At 40.7% G+C, this 14,869-nt stretch overlaps 1 pseudogene; it reads right to left on the reverse strand.

Moving 5' to 3' along the window:
- Positions 1-2,374: 2,374 nt before the first annotated feature.
- Positions 2,375-13,763, reverse strand: LOC113073245 (zinc finger homeobox protein 4-like; annotated as a pseudogene).
- Between the last annotated feature and the right edge of the window lie 1,106 nt (positions 13,764-14,869).

Raw genomic sequence — 14,869 nt, forward strand, 5'->3', positions numbered from 1 at the left:
ATATATATATTTTTTGTATTATCAAATCTACAAACGCCTCGTCGTCAATGCCTCAGGTGTTCAACGATTCACTGTGTTTCTTCAGATGTATGGCCTCAACTAGAATCCGCTGAACATCAGCAGAGAAGTATTGTTTTGTTTGCGAGAAAGAAATAAGACGTTTCTCTGTGAGGGATGCTATCATACAACTAGTTTTATCTGTCTTAAGCAATAGTGTCTCCCAACCTTCATCTTAAACCATCTGGGAGGAGTGGTTTTCTGAGCATATCAGAAAACATAACAGAACAATCTGCCTGGGAAGTCCCAGTTGGTTCGAAACATTTTTTTTTTTTTTTTTTTTGTGAGGATTTGTTTCAGAGGTGCAGCTCTCTGGCTTATTTAGATATCTCTCAGGTCTCTTTACTCTCCCATTCCTTAGATATTCGTGTTTGTTGAGCACATCGCCTACATGGATATTGGCAATGTTAGGAGCTTAAAATGGATCCCTTCAGCATAACATCAAACCATGTGGATAAGCTCCTTTGTGTTGTAATAAAACAATTAGAATATATGTATATATTTAGAATTTAACACTGCTCAAGTCAAACACAAATGCACTACTGATACTGTATATGCAAATTGGAATTGGAGAACTGATCTATGTCTGTGTCACAAATGCAGAAATGTTCTATTAATACAAGGCCTCTACAGTCAGGCCAGCATAAATTATTAGCAATTTTGTCTCGAACACATCTGGCGGAACTGCTCAGGTGCGCGTGGTAAATGAAGCACAGGTGTGGGGACCAGAGCAAGTTTATGAATCAAAGAACAAACTAAAATAGCTTTTGTGATCACCGGTGAGAGGAGGAGATGAAAAAAATGGGAAAGATTAAAGAAGGACATAAAACAGAAATCTAGGAAATGAATAGTGGATAAAATAGGATAAAAAAATATAAAATTATATATATATATATATACTGGACTGATGCATTTTTGTTTGGGATAATATAATACTTGCCACAGTAATTTAGGGATTGTGCTGGAGTGATATATTCCCATGTGCAGAATTTAATTAGAATTGAATCTGTTTAAAATGAAAGACCTGAGTTCAGGGACCAAATACAGGAATTAGTATTCTACACTTGGGATTTCAGTGGCAAGAGAGACAACGATCCAATCACTTTTTATTCAGTTTACTGTCCCCAGATCCAACAAATGGCTTGAGAAAATATCAACCGTAAATGTGTCAATAAACATTAGCATACGACACATCAGCTGCATCTCTTTGACTGTGTAAGTACTGCCATTAAATGATAAGCATCCCATATGAACAGATTTACTTGATGCAATAATCAATTCCCAAGTATTTGAAGTCATTTCCGATCATCTTCAAATATCTAAAAATACAGTATTCCAGTGGCAATTATGTTTGCCTTTTACAAAGGCAGATGGACACTTTATTAAAAATCTGTGGATTAATATCAGACCTCATTCACTCCACAGCAAAACAATAGAACAATTCACCAACATCACATGGCATAAGATACGTACAGAGCTCGGTCCCTGAGTCTTAAATGTCAGCAAACAACTGTGGAAAGATAGAGAGAAGGTGTAGGGAGAGGGCAGAACCGAAATGCCTTCTTCTATTGTTCTCCCAAAGGTCAAACCCTATCCAATCACAGAATAGTGTGAACCTCAAGATACAGGAGGAATAACAGGGCTGACGAAGCAATTTGGATGTGCCTAATAAAGCTTTCTAGCTGATCAAAGATGTCCAAACTGCGATAAATACCTCGGAGAAAACATTTCTAGCCTCTAACGGGAATGGGAAGAGTTAGTCGCATTTGGAGCATGAAGAGGAATTACTGGATGAAATGTGATAGACCTTACTAAATTGTGTCTTGTTTTTATTTTAAAAGCAAGCGATTTACCACAATTTTGTGTGCAAGTTTTAAAAATGACTAGTGATTAGAAGCACAAGGTCCTTTTTCTCTGCCGAATAGCAGTTAAAAGTCGCGGCTGGATGATCTGCTTGGTAGATTGATGAATAATCCATTATCTCTTCCAGGGGAGAAGCTTAGACAAATACCTGCAGAAAGGCTCTTGAGATTGACACTTCTACAGATAATCCAATGCATCTGGATAAAGCCAGATTACAACCAAATAACATGTAAAGGCATACCATGTGAAATTAAAAATGTTCTCAGTGTGGATTTAGGGATAATGTGACCTCTTCTCTAGCTCATTGGCAGCATGAGCTCAGGGTAGGGATGGATTGGATGGGCTCCTTGAATTTGTGTATTTCCCGTGTGATGTTATTCAATAGTATTGATAGCTAAACTGAACCAAGCATGTGAAAGGATAAAGAAACAGTCAGTGATGCCAGGCGCTGAAGTGGTTTGCAGATACAGTTTTTAATGTATCACAACAATGAGCAACAAACATACTTGATGAACTATTTCCAGAAGAAGTTGTTCAAATACCATCTACAATAAACGTCATTTCAACTATGACAACAGGTCTGTGACAAAATAAAAAAGTTTCAAAACCATGTTATTACCGTAATACGGTACAGCGGAGACCTCAAACATTACAGTAACAAAAACTAATGAGACTACTCTCTATATATAAAACATCAATAACATTTTTGGTTTAGTTTATTTAAAGTTTTCGCCATAGGGGCATCTTTTTTTATTAAAACCTTGGGGTGCATTTCCTATGTTACCCAGGCGTTGAAAGTACGTATTGTGTAGAATATGATTACGCCTTGAACATCCCTTTGATATCCAGAAGAACAATCCTAATATCAACCTTTAGAAGGTTGTCCTCCTATGCTTGACACTATCCATCCGTAGAAAGGTTTTTTGGCTGCTGTGCAGTTGCAACATTTATGTACAATTACATTATTGGACCATCCTTTGTTTTTTGTATTTTCCATTTTTTTTTTTTTTTTTTTTTATTTTTTTTTTTTTTTGCTTTACCAGTCCTTTGTGTGGGAAGCATTCTGGTCCAGGCTAACACCTTAGCGCACGGTGCTAGCTGACAGCTCAGTCTCTAAATGCTGTTCCACATTCAGGGAAAGGCATAAGCAGAGTTCTAAAAGCCTTTGGAATCAGGACAGTCGCTCATGTTTTGGACAGAGGCAGGATTGCACCTTAGGAGGCAAAGATGTCTCTTGTGTAACACAATCAAAAAGTGTCTTCAGGATTAAAATAAGCGTTAAAATATTAAAAATCCAAATAAGAACATTAAAAAGTCCACAAAAAAAGAGAATTAAAAACTGTGACATTTTACCTCAAACAGAAAAAAACACCTGTACAGCAATATAAAGTAAAATGAAATGTTACTTAATTTCATCGTTTGAAACAATTTTTAAGCATGATTTGATTTAACCTGTCAAACAGTTGCATTACATGCTACTTGTTCATCTCAGAATAGGAATACCAAAAGCAATACATTTTTGAATTTCTTCATATTAATAAGTTTGTACCATGCACAGCCAACTACGAATATGTACAACAGCTTAGCTTTCTTTGTTCACGAGCCTTTTTCTTTCATACATTAAGCCTTCTGTTACTTTGGAATGAATCACATTGTCCAACTGTATAAAACCAGAACGTGATTTGTAAAAATTAAACACCCTTAACAGCGTTCATTCTTTAAGTTACACAGCCAAAAATGAAAGAAAATGAAATAAAAACAGTAAAGCAATGTCATTTGTGATGAATCATTATTCTGTCTAGTAGAAAGTTGAAAATATATGGCAAGAAATAAAAAAACAAAAAAAACAAAGCTAAAACAAAAAACATTACACAGTAGCAGCATAACGTTGTATGATAATACTTTGTAATCCAAGTATCACTAAATATGATGGAAAATGGTCTATGCTCATGACATTAACAGAAGTGCCCAGAGTAGAATGGAAGAAACAGCCTATCCACTATATGGCAGTGTATAGGGGTAACACTGTGTTCAGTCCTACAGAAGTACAGAAAAAAAAAATAATAATAATAATAATTGTATATTTTAAAAAAATTGTCCCCCTTTTAAAAAGCAGCTTTCTTGTTTTGAAGAAGCAAATGTTCATACCATTTTTCAACACATTTTGTCCAACTTGCACTTTTTCAAGTATACAGTACTACTTTCATGGATGCACCAATTGTTAAATGTCTCTGGATTGTTAGGTGTGAACGGTCTAACAAACGTGGACCAATCCGCTGCTGAACTACACACAAATAATAATTAAAACAAAAGAACAAACAAACACAAAAAAAATTATATCTATTAAATTAAGACATGGCCTACCTCAAATAATAATAATAAAAATAAAAAAAACCGAAATCAAATAAGTGCACTATAGTCCAGACACAAGCAAGTACCATAACAGTATAGCAATTCACAAATGAAAAAATGTCCTATTCACATAATGTTCAAGAGTCTATCAAAACTAGAATTATTACCTCTTCAGAAAAGGGTTTGATGAGAGGTAAAAGAAAGAAGGTAAGAGTTGGCACAGATTATTAATATATTCTACAAGAAAAAAAAGGGTGTTGTATATAAATACAGCTTGTGGCAATACAAACACAGGGGCATACACATGACTTCACCATTCTAAATTCCCTCAGTGGTAAAAGCATACTCTCTTGTAGGGCAAACTAAAAGGATATGCGCGTTGTCCTGTAACAGTTATATTGTCTCTTGGTACACTACACACATCAAGGAAATGCCTCCAATAAAGCTTGACATGTTTTGGTAAAAGCCATTTATAAGCAGGCTTGGTTGCTGTTTCAACAAATGAGAAATGTTATGTTCTGACCTGAGAATTTAAAGCTACTGAATTACACCTAACTAAACTAAGAGAAATTCTCTTTGAAAGTTCTGGATCATTATCCCATACAGTACATGCTAGCATTTGGAAATCAATCCAGCTGAGGTGCAATTTGCTATCGTGAGAATTTTTGGCTTGAATCAAGCTCCAAAAGAACTTGTGAGAGTTTTCCTATTCCATGTTTTTTTTTTTTTTTTTGTATACAATATAAGCTCAGTCAAGCATCTGCAACAGTTCTGTCCATAACAAAAATCAATCATTTTCTTGCCAGCATATCAATATGGGAAAAACAATCCTGAGTCAATCTTTTGGTACTGTAATTTTTTGGGTTAGAGTAACTTTGGAACTGCAGTTAAAAGTCTTTTTTCGTTTAAGCAAGGGATCCGTTTTTCACACCTATACACTGAACATGTCCATTCTGATACTACTGAAATTGCCATCTAGGCCGGACGCCGCCTTAGCCTTGACTTCCAACGCGTTATCTAAGTCATCCAGCTTCTGGCTTAACTCACTGTCAGACTCGTCTGAACAACTTTCGGTGGGTAGTGAGGTTTGAACCCCTGAGGTGCTGCACGAAGTTGAGGTAACCGTTGAAGGCAAGGAAAGGGGAGAAGGAGAAGCAGATGGGCAGGAAGCAGCTTTCCTGGCTGAGGCCTGGAAAAGAATATTTGGCCAGGACTTCATGGACAAGTGAGAGAGATGAGGCAAGGTGTTATTAGAAGAAGCTGCAGACTGCGAGGTAGATGTGGTGTTAGGACAAGGGGAGCAGACTGAGTGAGGTAATAATCTAGCATGCTCTTTGGCATTTCTCATTGCTTGTTTGATTGTTTTCTCTTTGTGCAAGCTCGACTGAAGGTGTTGGCCAAGTGCTTCGTTCCCGCTGACGGACACGTTGCAGGCTATGCAATTGTACTTGCTCACGGCTTTGCGAAGCACTGTCTCTTGTGGATCGATAAATGGGAGTCCAAAGTAACAGAAGGACTTCTGGTGGCGAGCTGCTGAGTCTTCATCAGCAAAAATCATCTGGCACTTTCTGCATATAAACTCGTGTTTGATGGACGGAACGATAAATGCATCTGGAAAGCCTGAACTTTTGGTATTCGTTTGGGGTTCTTCATTTGTGCTTTCTGTTGAAGAGCCTTTATCATCCTTAGTTTCAATAGCCTCTTTTGGTTTAAGAGAGTTGCTCTGTGCACTCGTTAACTTCATAGGGGGAGTTTTCTGCTGTGGTTCACTTTGTTTCAGCTGCTGCTGATGCTGCTTCTGTAAGGAATCCTGGAGGGACTGCTGGTACTGTTGGTACTGCTGCAGCAGGGCAGTTGGAGAAAGCCCAGCAATAGCCTGTGGCATTGCAGGGCCGTAGGGGAACAGGTTCTCCATTCCACACAGAGGAGGGAAGTATCCCCCCTGCACTCCGCCAGGAAGTTGGGGTGAGAAGCAAGATGCAAAGCCTGGGATGAAATAAGGCAAGAACTGTCCCCCTAGGAAGGAGCCTGGGTCACCAGCGATGGCATTCTGAAGTGCTTGCAGTTGTGCTGGGTCCATCAGTGCCTCACTTCCCAATTTTCCTAGCACTGAAAGTGGCGGCGAGGGCTTTTCCCTTTTCTTCACAATTGGAGTCTCGGGACGGGCAGTGTCAGCTTCTCTTTCTTTCACCTTAGGCTTCTCTAACTTCTTGTCTTTCTCTGAATCTTTTATGTGCTGCTCAGTCTGGTTTGCTGCCAAAGGAGTGGGAGGAAGAGGAAGTGCAGTGGGTTGGGGAGGAGGAGGAGGAGGAGGAGGTGTCTGAAGAAGAGTCTTGGTTGGGGTACTGCTGAGAGACATGGCAGGAGAAGGGGTGGCTGGAGTAGGGAACCCAAGCATGCCAGCACCAGGAGACGCTAAAGCTGAAATACAGTGTTACAGATTATATTGAAATATTTGACTGCAAAATCACTTGTCTACTTTTCAAGACATTATTTTGGGGCTATCGCTCTGTTATAGAATCAAACTGTGACAAGCCCTTAATCAAAAGAAGGATACAACAAAAATATAAAACAATAAAAACAAGCACACAGGCATGAAATCAACTCAACTTTAGGGGTCACAGTTTAACTCAAAGTATTCCACATTGTTATAGTCAATGCATGCATTAGGTCTTTAGGAAATAAGTGAATGTCACAGTTCTTCAAAGGAAGCAAATGGGCCAGTAGCATTTAATGCATCAACTGTTCATTAATTACTGCACTGTGGTTGTCATACTAACTCACCAGGTGTATTTGGTGGAAAACCTGGAAGGGACGATGGCCCATTGACACCAGGAAGAAGCACTGGTGGGAGACCAGATATTCCTGGGTAGGCAGTTGGCAGGCTAAGGCCATGAAGTGCATTATTGTCCACTGCAGGTTGCTGCTGGGCTGACAAGTTGAGTACATCGGTTGCCTTCTTCAAACGGTCAAGTTCTTGTTGAGCCATAAGCTGGCGGACAGTGGTAGGTGCAAGATAGTCTTTTTCTCGATCAACCTGGTTGCCCAGGGTTTCTTGCACTTTTGCAATGTGCTGCTTTGAGAAGATATGATCACGAATCGAAAGTCTGGCTGTATACTTCACGCAACATAATGTACACTCAGGCCTCGGCCCATCTGGGGAGCCCTGGCTTATCATGAATGGCTTCCCAATGTTTATTTTGAACTTCTTTTCTTTTGCACGGGCATTCTGGAACCAGACTTGAACAACACGTTTCGGGAGTCCTATTTCATTGCCCAGCATTTCACACTCTTGCATAGTAGGTGTGCGGTAGTCACTGAAGCAAGCCTTTAGAACTTTTAGCTGTAAGTTGCTCATTTGGGTTCTAAAACGTTTGTGGCCTGGTCTCTCTCCACCAGCTTTTGCAGACTTGAAGGGATTTGTACCTCCAAATGGACTGGGTGAACTTGGATCAGCCAAACTTGAAGTCTCGCTCCTGTCTGCACTATCATCTAGGTCATCATCTCTGGAATAGAAGTAGTCACTGTCTTTGCCAGAGAAAACTTAATGCTGGGCTAACCATGTTGAAAGGGATTCTATCTTCATTTATGTCAGAGATATGTGCTAGGCTCATTCTGTTCTCAATCATTTTTTCACCTCCATTTACTGTGAGATTCTCTACTTCATTATTGGTCTCATCTCCAGTTGTAGCATCACTCACAGCTGTGTTAATTGAGGAGGTCTCATCAAAGTCAATTTTGTTGGCATCAAAAGAGGTCTCTGCTGAGCTCAAGTTAAGCCCCTCAAATTCATCACTATGTTCTGCTTTTACGGATGGTAAGCTCAATACATTTTTTAATGCCATCTCAGAAGGTTTAACTGGAGTGGAAGATGCAGTTGGAGGCTCACTGTCATTCATCTCAGTCTTTGTGGTCATTTGTAGGTAGTCAGCAAAATTATACTTATTGGGACTTTGACCTCCTTCATCCTGAGGCATCACTGGACTTGGGGGCAAACTAAAGCCTGCTTGTTTTGCCTCATGCCAGTGTCTTGAGCGAATGTGGCTATCTAGAGCTGACTTGGCCTTGAACAATGCTCTGCAGAAGGGACACTTTTTGTGAGTCTGAGAGTGCCCAACTGCTCTAAATTGTCCCTTCCTCTCTCTGGCTCGGGTGTTCTGAAACCATACTTGGACAACTCTTTTCTTCAGGCCAACTTCACGAGCAATATGATCTAACATCTTTCTTGTTGGGTTTTGAATCAAGCAAATATTTATCATATAGGATCTCAAGTTGTTCTGGAGTAATGGTAGTCCTAAGACGTTTATCTCTGTGCTGATCTTCTGCACTATTAGCACCATCTTTTTCATGAGATCCATCCTCTTTTTCCTCTAATTTACGTTTCACAGAGTTAGAGTTCACAGCAAGGCCAGAGTTGCTTGGAGTTGGCATTTGGGATAGGGCTCCAGAGAGGAGTTGCCCAGTCATAAGAGGGTTATTTGGATCAAAGATCATATAGGGCATATCCAGTGGCCTTTCTAAAAACTGTGAGTGTAAGAATTGGTTCTGGGCAGCCAGGAAATGCATGTGCTGGTGCTCCTGCCACAGCTCTACTGTTGGGAAAGCAATTTTGCACTGATCGCAGTGGAACTGTAACATTTGAGGTGGTAGGCTATTGTTAAGAGAGGACAGTGCAATTGAAAGAGGACTCGATGGGACAGTCGTAGACTGGGGCTGGGAATGGGGTCTTGACAATTGTGGTTGAGGTAATTTTTGTGGTGGAGGTTGTGGGGTTGAAGCCTTGGAAGATTTTAACTCATTTAGGTTCTTGGGGGTTTTGTAAAGAAGCAATCTCTCCCAGTTTAGTTTTTTCATGGAGTAGCTCAGGTTTGGGTGATGACTTCCCTACATCAGTTCGAGGTGAAGGCATTAAGGGAGAGCTGGAGCCAGAGCTACTTGCTGTTACAACAGAGTTTATTGCTGACTCAGTTGGCTTTACTGAAATTAGCTCATTGTTCTCTGTGAATTCCTCTGAGTGGTTTTCATCTCCAGCTTCATCATCCTCATCTTTGTAGCACTGCTTCTTCTGGTGAGTAATGAGGTCAAAAATTCGGGGGAAAATGACACTGCATTTCTTACATTGGTACTGCATGTTGTTGGTCCTAATGTATCGTTCATTTGTCAGTTTCTTTCTTTTCGCTGTCTTTCGTATCTGTTTGGTTCTCATAGCTCTTGCGTGCCTTCTGACGGGCGTTTTGGAACCACACTACAATCACTCGTGTTGGTAGGTTGAGTACCGTTGAGAGCTGCTCAATTTCATCATCCTTGGGGTAAGCATTGGTATCAAAGAAATCTTGGAGTACTCGCAGTTGATAATCTGTGAAACGTGTTCTTGATGACCTTCTGTTCGTCGTAGCATCAGTTCTGTAGTACTCCAGCATGTTCACTTGGGATTCAAGTCTGATATCTTCCAGTGTGGTCATGGGTGGAATGTTAAAATTGTAAGGGGAATCTTTGCTTCTTTGACGTTCTTTGAAGAGTGTATTTCGGAACCAGTGCTTTATGACTTTCTGAGGAAGGCCAGATTTATCTGCCATTTCTTGAATCTGTTCTTCATTGGGAGAATTATTGATGTCAAAATGAGCACGGAGGATTTTAAGCTGATCGTCTGTGATTCTGGTGCGAGGACGCTTGAACTGAGACTGCCGCAGGAAGTTTGGATCCAGTCCCAGTTGTTGTTGACATAACTGTGTGAGGTCAGAAGATAAAGAGTCCATTGTTGGAAGCTGCAGTGCAAGCTGTGGGGGTAGCCCAGGGTGCTGCACTGATTGCATCATCAGTGGTGGGAAAATTGGCAGGTCAAGAGAAACAGGGAGCTGCACTTGAGGTGGTGCAGTGGGAGGTGGAGGCGGCGGTGGTGGTGGTGGTGGAGGCGGTGGTGGCGCTTGTTGAGGAGTTTGTAGAGGTGCAGGAGATGGTGTCTGCGATTTTCCTACAGACGTAGTGGCAGGGACAATGGTCACTGGGGCAGGAGGAGGAGGAGGTGGTGGTGGAGGTGGTGGGGGTGTTTCTGGAGATGCTGGATTTATGGGATACAACTTGTCATATGCCTCCCTGTACTGCTGTGCAAACTTTTCCAGCTCCACGTATGGAAAGAACTGCCCATGCACATGTTCCTGATGGCTTTTGAGAATAAGCATGTTGGAGAAGAACTTTCCACACAGCCCACACTCCAGTTTGTCACTCAACTCTTCCTCTCTATTTTTTTTCTGGGTTTTCTGTCTATTTTCATTGTACTGTATAACTAATTCAAAGCCAAAGTTCTCAAGTAGTGCTTTTGCAGCATTACCTCTAGCCCCCGAGATGATGCGTGGTGGAGGAATTAGAGGTTCTGAAAATTTAGGCTTTCTTGAATCTTTAGTGTCTTTTGCACTGTCAATATCTTTAGCTATATCCAGCTTTGCTTTGCTCTCCTGCTTTTCTAGGTGCTCTTCAGCATCTCTGGACATTTGAATCTCAGACAGGGCAATGTGGTTTGACTCAATTTTTGGCTTGTGACTCTGCTGCTGTGCTTTGTGCTGCTGCATTGAGACTGGGAGGCCTGCTGCTGAGCTTGCTGCTGAGAAAGTTGAAACTGTTGCTGTTGGCCCAGCTGATGCTGTTGCTGCATCTGCTGCTTCAGATCTCCAGGAATGATCCAGTCATACCAGGCATCCCAAATGCAGCTGAAATGCAATGCTAGTTCAGGGCTGATGTTAAATTCAGCACCAGGGATATAGAATGGGAAGAGGAACTGGGGCTGCTGGAATTGTAGTAGGGCCTCTGGTGTCACTGGGAAGTGTGGGAAGAAAGCTGGATTCAGAAACTGTGGCTGAAAGAATGCAGCTTGCTGTTGGAGCTCATGCTGCAGTTGCATCTGAAGCTGTGCTGGTGACTGGGTTGGTGGATGGGTAGACTGCACATGGATGTGATCAGTAGTTTGTTTCATGGCAACTTCTTTGGCATCTACAGTGTTTTCTTTGTTAGAGGTACTGGTGCATTTGCAGAATCTGCATTTCCCTGATTGAGTGGAACAGGGCTTTTAGATGTAGTACTTCCACTGCTACCCACCCCCAGTACTAGTACTACTCTCCATTTTGGCGGTTCGTGCTTTTGTCTGATGAAGTACAGACCTCATGTGAATCTCCAGGGTTGAGCTTTGGCTATAAGCAACATTACATATATTGCATTTGTATGGTTTGTTGTCAACACTGTTGCTGGTCTCCTGGGGAACTGGGCTTGAGGCCTCTTGGATTACTTTCTTTAGCTTATGCAAATGTGAGACAGAATTGTAGTGAACAAGTAGAATGTTCTTTTGGGTGAATGACTCCTTGCATACTGGTGCATTTGTATGGACGAGAGGGGTCTAAAAACTTTTCCATGGTGAAATTTGGACCTTTCCTAAAAGGCAAGGTCCGCTTTGGCTCTGAGCCCATGTCATCAACCAAGGAGCTGCTGTCACTTCCAGTTGGACTGGCCTTCCCTTCTTGGTCAAGTTCCTCATCTCTGTCTAATTCATGCTCAAAGGCTTGTACATCTTCCAGAGCCCGCATCTCACTTTCAGCAATGTCGCCCATTTAGGGGCAGGTTCCCACAGAGTTGCTGTACTTCTGATTCAGTCAGCTCAGGGTGACCAGTCTCCAAATGCTTTCGAAGGGCAAGGAAAGTCCTGAAGCTGCGCTGGCACAGACTGCACATTGTGGCTGCACGGATGGCATGGTACTGGGAATGTATCTCAAGCTTCTGCATAGTCTTGAAAGCCAGGCTACAATGGTTGCATCTGTATTTGTAGACGTGGCGATCAGAGACTGAGAGCTGCTGCCGCTTCTGTAGATCACTTAGATGCTCCTGCAGGGAATCTGGGCTCTTCCTGTCTTGACCACTTGCTTTCTTCCAGTCAGGGGCCTCGGCAGCCTCTTTTGGTGGTTTGAGCTCCTCACTGGCAAGTTCAACCTCACTTTTGTCTTGGCCCTATGCTGTTTTTCAAATCCTTAGAGCTATTTCCTGTTGAAATTCAGAAAAAGGAAAGATTTCTTTTATTTATAAAAGACTATTATTATGACTTTTCTAAGGAATCCTCTGAAATGCCATTCATACATTTCAGATGACACTGTGGCTGCATAAATATGCTTACCCATGGGTTTTCCAGATCCCTCAGGGATAACAGCTGAAGAATCCATCAAAGATGGGACTTTGTCTTGTAATGATGTAGACAGCAAGGAATTGGGCACTGTAACATCTTGGCCCGCAACCTGGAAGAAAAAAAAAATACATCAGTCTCTTAACAGATTCCAATGACCATAAGATAAACAATAACCATAAATATTAATCCAAATAACAGATCTATAAAAATAAAAAAAGTAGATTATTAAGTAGATTTATACTTTCTAAAGATATTTTTCAAAATTGCTCTTTTTGGTTTTATAGGAGGAGAACTTTCAAGTTTATAACACGCTTTGGAGAATACGCTAGGCCTGGGAAATGCTTATTCAAGTTATTTCCTACCAGCCCTGACAGAGTATGATCTAGTTAGTAAGGCTGACAGCTTAGGAATGTTTTTTTTTATTATTTGTATTTAAAGGAAATTAATGCTGCACATACTGTCATAATTAACTTCTCCACACAGTCTGGAGCCACGCTATGGAGGTGGGTGAGATGCAGCTGCAAATGAATCTTGTTGCTGAGGACATCCTGACATAAGGGGCAGCTGATAATGGGCTGCATGGAATGCTGTGACATGATGTGCAGCTGTAAACGGTTTGCATCCTTGTTACTGTAATTACAGTATGGGCACTGCTGCACCTGAAAAGACAGAATTCATCATAGTATTGCCATGCATTACAGCACTGCTTCGACTGTTTATACATGAGTGACATTGCAACATGATGCCAAAGGAAAATCTAATTCCAAACAAAACAAGACTCCAAATGTCTATAAAATCGAATTTCCTCCAATTCACTTTAGTTTTCATTTCATGTAACTTAATTAAAAACCTAACTAAGTAAATTAACTAACGTGAATGTCTGGAATTTCTAATCAGAAAATTACAAAGGATGTTGATATTAACCATTTCAGACTATGCTTGGTCCTCATTACATGAAGTACATTTAAACTGCAACTTCTCACTGCCTGTTTTAATATAGTCCTTTCAGAAAAGGTTCAGTAAGCCCTGTATCAGACAGACAGTGCTTTTTATATAATTAAAAAGTGAATGAATATAATCTAATCCAAGAATTTAATTAATAAATAAGTCTCAGTCTTGTTATTAAGTCCCATTTTTGCAAACAGATCAAAGTAACTAACCTGTTCATTGGACAGCGTCTTCTCTTCCGCTGATTTGGGCCTCTTGGGTGGAGTGTCATTTTCTTTCTCCTGCTGAAGCGACCGCTTCCCTGCTGTAGCAGTCCCCAGGGTTTCCTTAGCCAGTGTATTAATTCCTGTGAATAAACAGATAGGATATCTTCTGTCACAAGCTTATTCTGGACTCCTGCTGCTGAAAATCTCCTGACAGACCCTCACTTTAATAAGACTGCACATTTAAGTAACATAAGCTTATTGTTAGGAATGTAGATCTGATAAAAGGTTATTGGGGCGACCCACATTATGTGAGACTGAGATTATGTAGCAAATGAAATGGACATCATATATTTAATAAGAAAAAAAGTTTTCAAAAAGCAGAAATTTAGAGAATTTAAATGAATTACACCGCAGACAAATTGTGTTTATTGATTTTGAGCATGAATACTAGAGGATCCAGCAAAAAAAAAAAAAAATCTATATTCACAAAAGCAACCGAATGAAGATATTCGCAAATAAATAGAGGTTTGTATTCATTGTTATTGCTTTGCAGGTCACGGTACCATTATGCAGTTCATTTGGGGGATACAGACAGCCAAATCACCATTCCCAGCATCCCCCTGAATATCCATGCCACACACTCTGTATTAGAGGGGGTTGCCATGTTATTTCCATTTCAGCTGAGCTCAGTTCAGCAAATCAGCCCCAGATGTATTTAGAGTATTGCTGCACAGAGTGATAAATCTTTTATTACCCCTGTATCCTCAGATACAGACAGTGTCCCAGCCTCCTCAGTCAATGCAATTTATCCTCCCGCTGCATATGCAGTGTACAAAGAAAGCACTGCTCGCTGTTCTTCACTCTAATCTGGTCACTCTAGGCTAAATGTGTGTATTACTCTTATGAATCAAAGCTTAGCAAAGCAGTCATCCACGAAAATGGATGGTGAAAAAGATGTTGGAAAAAAAAGGGAAAGAGTATTTTTTCTGCTCTGTATTTATTCAAAGTATATTTCAATATCTCCTGCGTGTTTGATGCATTTTATTCTTGGCATTACAAGGCATTCTACTTATTTTATTGTGGTCTTACATATCAGGAGCTGACATATTAGCCTGCCAAAGAAAGTGACACAAGAGGGGGGAAAAACACAAGGGCACAATACAAATTTCCAAGAGTATCAAGAGTATGGTCTGCAGTCTCAATAGCTAGTAGGTAATCTTTTTTTTCTCTCCTTGATATCCTTGCTGCTTTTTTTCTGGGGTTGATGTCACATGCATTTCAT

Source organism: Carassius auratus, unplaced genomic scaffold (assembly GCF_003368295.1).
Source record: "Carassius auratus strain Wakin unplaced genomic scaffold, ASM336829v1 scaf_tig00011675, whole genome shotgun sequence".
Classification (NCBI taxonomy): Eukaryota; Metazoa; Chordata; class Actinopteri; order Cypriniformes; family Cyprinidae; genus Carassius; species Carassius auratus.